Below are 7,330 nucleotides of genomic sequence, written 5' to 3'. Positions count from 1 at the left end.
TATTTTACCGACTTGGGATTTATTTTCTTCTACTATTTGATATTTTTTCTGTTAATAACTTCATAGCTACATATGATCATTTCTTCTGCTTTTTTACAATTATGAATCTGGAACTAATTTTGTTTTTAAAAATCAAATGGGCTGGTTGTCTTTAAGTTTGAAACCTAGAAATTTAAAATAGGTAGGTTGTTTCTTAAGAGCAATTTGATCTGTTAGTTTCTTGTTATATGCAGGTAAAATATCTTCCTCTCCTTCCTTGGCTATAATTATTCGTGTTGATAATTTGTGAATGATCTTGACTGGAAACTGGTCTTCTATTATGTTTAAAGTGTAATCTGAATATAAATAATTCTTGTATTGGGTTTAGAATATTACTGATGAATTCTATCTATTTAGGACACTACTAATTGGCTTAAAAGTTGCTCAGTTTAGGTTTCTTGTGTATTCCTCCTACCTGCGCCTTTTAAGAATTTCCTCACATACTTGTTTATCTGTCAAACGCTATCTAGTTTGGTTTGGAGAAGTTAAACCATCAGTAGACCTGCTTATAGTATCGACTTCCATAACTCAATTCTCTCTTTGCTTCTCTATTTTCAGCTCACATACATGTTAATTTAAGATAAAACTTGACCATCACTCGACCTTGGTGTTTAGAGTAGGTGCATCCAGCTGCTGTTTTCTATAGTGTGAGTCATGGGTTTAGATTAAATTAATCAGTTTCAGCAAGAAAAATCATTCCAACTCTTAAAGCTTCTGCAAGTTCATCCAGGTACGCAAAAAGTTCTAGATTTTTACTTAGAAAGTTCATTTTTTTTTTTTGCATCCTCTTTTTGTTGAAAATCCATCAACGGATATCATGTAAATGTATGAAATTGGGACATGTTCTATAAGTTAGAGATTGGATGATGTGCGGGTTAAAGAGAAATTACAAGATTAAGAAAATGGGGTGTCATAGTCTTGTTGATTCTCTTTTTGGTGCACTTGCCTATGTTGAATTTTAATCCATTTCATTGTAGTTCGAAGTTCTTAGCTAATTAAGAAGATTTTATAAAATTGTCAAATTTTGGAACAAGTTGTAAACTAGATTTGCCTATCAGAGTTTTCATGTAATCTACACATATTTAAAGGTGAAAATTTCCGAAATTGGGAATGAAATGTTTTCATTCTCAAAATGCTTAAATGGTTATACTTCTGTTTTCCGTTATTGCCTTCATTGAATTGATTCTCCTTCAGCTTGTAACTTGATATAGAAAACTTCATGCACAGGTAAATGAAACCTATATTGAAAACTCGGAAGGTAAAATGTGTAGATGCCATTAGGAGACCATTGATGATAAGTGTTATGGCTTGGTTGTGTATTGAAGACAGAGGAGATATATGAACTGATAAACCATTCGAACTCGAAGCTCATATGGCGGTACGAGTTACTAATGTTTTAAGACACAACACTGAAACTAATGTTGCTGGGTTCTATGCTTGTCATTAAACCCTCCAAGTCAGTTATACTACTATTTACCAATAATATGTAATTTTTTGTTTTATGAGTGCGATGACTCATTATTCCCAGTACTTCTATTTCTTTATGTTAGGAGAGCAAAAAAAATACAATGCTAGGGGATTCAATGCTGCCTTTAAACCATCCAAGTGAGTTATATTGCTCTTTACTGACACACATCTCTACGTTCATTTAGTTACTCTTTCTATCAGTACTGATGCAATTCTAGGTTATTGCAACCGGTGGAGAAAGATATGGAGCAAAATGATTATCGACAATGAAGGTGCATTCCCTCATTAGTTTTTAACATATCACGTTTATCTACTTCACTTCTCAAATTTACAATATTAATTATGGATAAGTCAATTTTTTGTTTTATTTTATTAATTAATTGACATTTGTTGGTTTTGTTTGTTTCAGTTGAGCTAAGCATCTTTGTTTCGAAAATATAGAGATGGCGTTTTATGATGGCGATTCGTACGGATTGCACAATTGTGAAAGAGAATGGTTATTAAAATGAGAATATGTATTAGAGTAACCATCCCTCTTAGGATCAACAAGAAATTCTAGATGAAATATTGTTTTATATTTGAAATGAGTGAAAATTGTTTGATTTTTTATGTAGCGAGAAACTTATAATTTCAATGTATTATCTTTTGGTAATACTGAAATATCAATGTTTGAAGCTCATTTTGGTTGTCAATGTTAGATTTAGATTTATTTTGTATACTAGAAATTTGGAAGTTCAAAAACAATATTATCTTCTAAAAAATAAATGTATTTTGGCGGATATTTATTGTTGGAGAAATTCATTAGGGACAAATACTAACCGTCCCAAATGTAAATTTTTGAGGAAATTCTTGTTATATTTTTGTGACAAATATTATCTGTCCCAATAACAGTAAGTTATAGGGACAGTACACAACTGTCCGTAAATAGTATGGGGGACAGACAACAACCGTCGCTGTATCTGTCCCTAATACTATTTGGGACGCAGCTTATAGAGACAAAAAGAAACCGTCCCTAATACACTATTTGGGACGGTTTTGACCTTTTGGGACGGTTTTATGCCGTCCCTAATGGCTATATTTTTCGTAGTGATCGATGGACTTCATCACAGGTTTATCGCGATCTACTAGAGGCTTTGACGCCATTTGGGTGATAGTTGACAGGTTGACCAAGTCGGCTCACTTCTTACTAGTGAAGACAATAGATAGTGGGGATCGACTGACACAACTTTACATCAAGAAGATAGTCAGGTTGCATGGAGTTCCAGTGTCTATTGTTTCAGACAGGGATTCGTCCTTTACTTCACGGTTTTGGAAGAGTATCCAAGCTTCTATGGGGACATCTTTACACTTCAGTACAGCCTTTCACCCTCAGACCGATGGGCAGACGGAGCGAGTTAACAGAGTACTTGAGGATATGTTGCGATGCTCAGTATTAAATCTTGGAGGGAGTTGGCAAGATCATTTGTTTTTGGTGGAATTCGCATACAACAATAGTTACTAGTCTAGTATCGGCATGGCACCTTTCGAGGCCCTATACATGAGACCTTGTCGGTCACCATTGTGTTGGACAGAGACAGGTGACACTAAACTAGAAGGAACAGAGGGGATTCTGGACACTTCTGAGAAGATTGCTTTGACTCGAGGTTGGCTCCAAGCAGCTCAAAGTCATCAGAAGAGTTATGCTGACAAGCGACGCAAGGATTTTGGAGTTTATCGTTGGAGATGAGGTCTTGTTGAAGGTGTCACCTATGAAAGGTGTTTTACGGTTCGGTAAGAAAGGAAAGTTGGTTCCCAGATATATTGGATTTTTCAGGGTAGTTGTGAAGGTGGGAAAGGTAGCCTATCGTCTTGACTTTCCTGCAAGTTAGGCAGGAGTTCACAATGTATTTCGCGTTTCAATGCTTCGAAAACATGTGAGGGATGAAGATCAACATTCATTGATAGACTACCATGATTTGGAGCTCCAGCCAAATGCATCATATGAAAAGGAACCAGTTCGTATCATTGATCATAGAGAACATGTCCTTTGCCGAAAGACAATTCCCATGGTCAAGGTTCAGTGGCATCACCACAATGACAAGAAGGTTACTTGGGAGCTGAAGATGGTATGCAGCTTCGTTATCCTCATCTTTTTCTCTCGGCAGGTACATTCAATTTCGAGGACGAAATTTTCTTTTAGGGGTGGAGATTGTAAGACCCTTACTTTTGAGGGGTACAACTAGCAAATAATAGGGGCCCAAATAGCAAGACATTTATAACTCTCTAAAACCCCTTTATCCTAGTTCCCTCATTATTATTTTCCCCCCTTTTGCTATACCTGAACCGTGGGTTTTAGAGAGAGAGTGTGTGAAGTTTTAGAGAGAGAAAGTGAGGAGGAAGGAGAAGGATGATCAAAGGGCTTTACTAAAGGGGTTTTGTTTCTTCTTCTTGGTGCAACAATTGAAGTAGGTTTCTTCTTCCCTATGATTAAAATAGCCCTCTTCAATTTTAAACCTAGTTTTGTATTGTTGGAACTAAAATAGCTTTAAACTGTCAATTGTTGGTAGGTTATCATCAACTTAGAACTAATTATTGATACAATAGACATATACTATGATTTTAAACTAGTTCTAACAACAATAATATAACCCCAGACCATTTTAGTTATATTAATGGTGTATATACATACCCGCACAACAACTAAGACTATTAGGTTCATGTAAATATAGTATAAATAGACCCAGACAGCAGCCTACACACTAAGGATTATTTGTGTTTATGTGATTGATGTTGATAACTGATGTTTGTGATAAATTAGATGTAGTATTTTGCATCTCTAGACATATTTATAAAAGTAAACTCATCTTAATAGGTTATATTGATATTATAACCAATACTTATCATGTTTGACTCGTTTGGCTGTATGAGATTATATGTATGATATTGGAGCATAAGTGTTATCAATAGTTGTGTGTGATATATTGCTTTAGGTTGTTAACCTAGAAAGCATAGGCTAGTCGGAACAAAGAATAGTTGGCTCGACATGTGGGTCGATTACAAACACTAGTTACTGATGTGATATTAGATAACTTGGTGGACCATGATCTTGAGTTCTGTTAATGGATTGAACTACGACTAGTTGGCTCGACATGTGGGTCGATGCAAACACGGGTTTGTCAACGTGATATTGGACAACCCAGTGGACCAGGGGCTTGAGTTCTAATATGGATTGACGGTTGTAATCCATAATTAATCGGTGGTTGGCTCGACAGGATGATCGATGCAAACACAAGTTCATTCTTGTGGACCACATACTTCTAGTTTGAGAAGTAATTTACCAACTAGAGGTTGGCTCGCCTCCTGCTCATATGTAAAGTGCTCGTGTTGCACTGTGCTCGTGTTGTCTGGATCCTCATTTGGGTGGTATCCCTTGTCTATTGAGAAGTTTAAGTCGATACAAACACGGATGGTAAGTGAAGTTGTCTCGTGGACCTCAAAATTAGGTTTTCATGACGGCCGACGTGGAAATCTAGATTTGGGGCGTTACACTTAGTACCCAGTGGCCTCCCAAAAAAAGTTTGCCTTCATTGGTTTGCGCCTCGTCACTCATACTCGTATCAAACCGACTATGTGAGTCGATCATGGCAGGAGAATCCGACCAACTTACAAGAAACTTTTACTTTTCTAGATTTGGTGTTTCTTTATTTTATGAGGCTCTTCTTGATGTTCTCGAAGTTCAAAAATTTACATTGACTTTTGTTGTTCAATGATAAATGCTTAACCCAAAATGTTAGTGCCAGTTAATATTTTGTCAAATACAAAGAGGTGAAACGTAGAAAATATATTCTTTTTCACAAAACAAATTAAAAAAATGCATTAGCGAAAATATTATTTGTGCGTTAATGTGTTAGTCAAAAGGCCAAGATGCATAACATATTTAGTTTTGCATAAGGCAAATTATAAAATGCATTATTTAAATTGTATTGGCGTCAGTTAATGTGTTTGTAAAATGCAAAAGAAAAAATGCAGGATACGTTTCTTTCTCCACAAGGCAAATCGAAAATGCTTAAGCTAAAATGTTAGTATCGGTTAACATTTGGTCAAATACAAATGGTGAAATGTAGAATATATCTATTTTCTTATTAAACAAATAAAAAATGCATTAGCCAAAATCGTTAATGATTTTGTCAAACGCAAAGCCAAAGTGTAAGATGCATAACATATTAATTTTCACAAACACAAATTAACAAATACGATAGCCTAAATGTTATTTGTCGGTTAATGTGTTTTTATCAAGTGTGAGCACGTTTCTTTGTCCACAAGGCAAATCACAAAGTGCTTAAGGTAGAACGCTGTTGTCAGTTATTTTTGCGAACAATTTTTGAGCAAAAACGAATTTCTACTAAGATAACATATCACTAATAAACCTAAGTATTACAAAATTATTGAAGAACAAATTAAAATTTGTAGAAAATTTTTAAAAGCCTCTTTCGGTTGATTTGAGTTGGAATTGAAACAAGGGTGATTTTGACATTATATTTCTATTCTGATTTATTCCCAAGATTGGACCTTAGGTCCTTTTTCTTTTCATCTTTGGACCGTAAATCCATTGGCCCGAGAGTGGGCTTGTAATTATACTAGGTATAACCCGTGCCTCCGAGACGACATATAGCTTGTAGATAGCAAGTATAATATGAAGGTTAAACATACTATGTATTACGATTTGCATGATTCTAAGTCTGTCTTAATTCCCTGTTTAGGTTAGTCAATCGACAAAACTTCTTTAGCAAATGATAATAACACACATAAGTATGGATTGATCATGAAACCAATAACCACCACAATTGCACGAGATTAAGATATGCAAACAAATAAAAAGTTATGCGGTATGTTATTATACTCGTCCCTGTGTCCAATTTTTCTATTGCCACGCAACATCAAAACATGTTTTGGGTATGACAAAATGTACAATTCTGCAATTAGTTCACACAATAGCACAATCTACGACCATAATTTTTTATTTCCTGCTTTGGTGTCACCTTCTGGAAAGAAAAATTTCTATTGCTTATTTCAATATGGGTAGGATAATCTGGACACATATTCTGCACTTCCCTAATAATATTTGAAACCTAAAGTGAGATCAATGAGAGACGATAATAATCATACCATGTAATTACTAAAACTAACAAAACTTAATGAATGCATCAAATTTCGTTAGGTGTAGAATGGGATATGTCAAGTGGACTTGTTATATATATGTAATATGGTTTTGAAATTCATATTCATGAAACTTGTAGTGGCTTACCATTGAGATTGAAACTCGAAACTACTAACGGCTATCGGATTAGACCAAGAAGAGCCACAAGTGAACCTGGTTGTTGGAATGAGGTTGGATAATCGTGCTGGTTTGATGGAATTTTGGATTAAACGATGAACTGGTTATACTTCTTAAACTTTAAAGCAACTTACCATCATAGTCTACAAGATTTTTCTTGTAACTAATTAAGCGACTTACCAAGGTAATCCACATATACCTTGAAGAAGACAAAACAAAGATTCCTGATATGTAATTTACACTTTCATTTCAGGGAAATGTTATAATTACATAGAATTTTTACTTAATCTTTGAAGTTCTAAAAGACAAAGTTTTATCAAAATTTGACCAGGATCTAAACCGTTCTTTTACTCAGATGAGTCAGCATGTCAATGATTAAATAAAAAAATTATGTACTAACAACATTTTCATTTCAGTATGTCCCAGAATCGATGACGTAGAGTAAAAAAGAAAAGAAAAGTGTGGATTAAAAAACATACTATTGAACTAGCAAGAAAAAAGATGCAAAAA

General features: G+C 34.8%; 1 long non-coding RNA gene across 1 annotated transcript; it reads left to right on the top strand.

Moving 5' to 3' along the window:
• Positions 1 to 1,554: 1,554 nt before the first annotated feature.
• LOC147567148 (uncharacterized) lies at positions 1,555 to 2,088 on the top strand. Its single transcript, XR_015237568.1, has 3 exons — positions 1,555 to 1,644; positions 1,725 to 1,778; positions 1,916 to 2,088. It is a non-coding gene; the product is annotated as an uncharacterized LOC147567148 (long non-coding RNA).
• The last annotated feature ends 5,242 nt before the right edge of the window (positions 2,089 to 7,330 follow it).

The sequence above is a fragment of the Eschscholzia californica genome, unplaced genomic scaffold (assembly GCF_041429995.1).
Source record: "Eschscholzia californica isolate CP2 unplaced genomic scaffold, dmEscCali1.0.p SCAF_1, whole genome shotgun sequence".
In the NCBI taxonomy this organism is placed as follows: Eukaryota; Viridiplantae; Streptophyta; class Magnoliopsida; order Ranunculales; family Papaveraceae; genus Eschscholzia; species Eschscholzia californica.
Note: the sequence above shows the minus strand (reverse complement) of the source record. Positions and strands in the feature narration are given on the sequence as shown.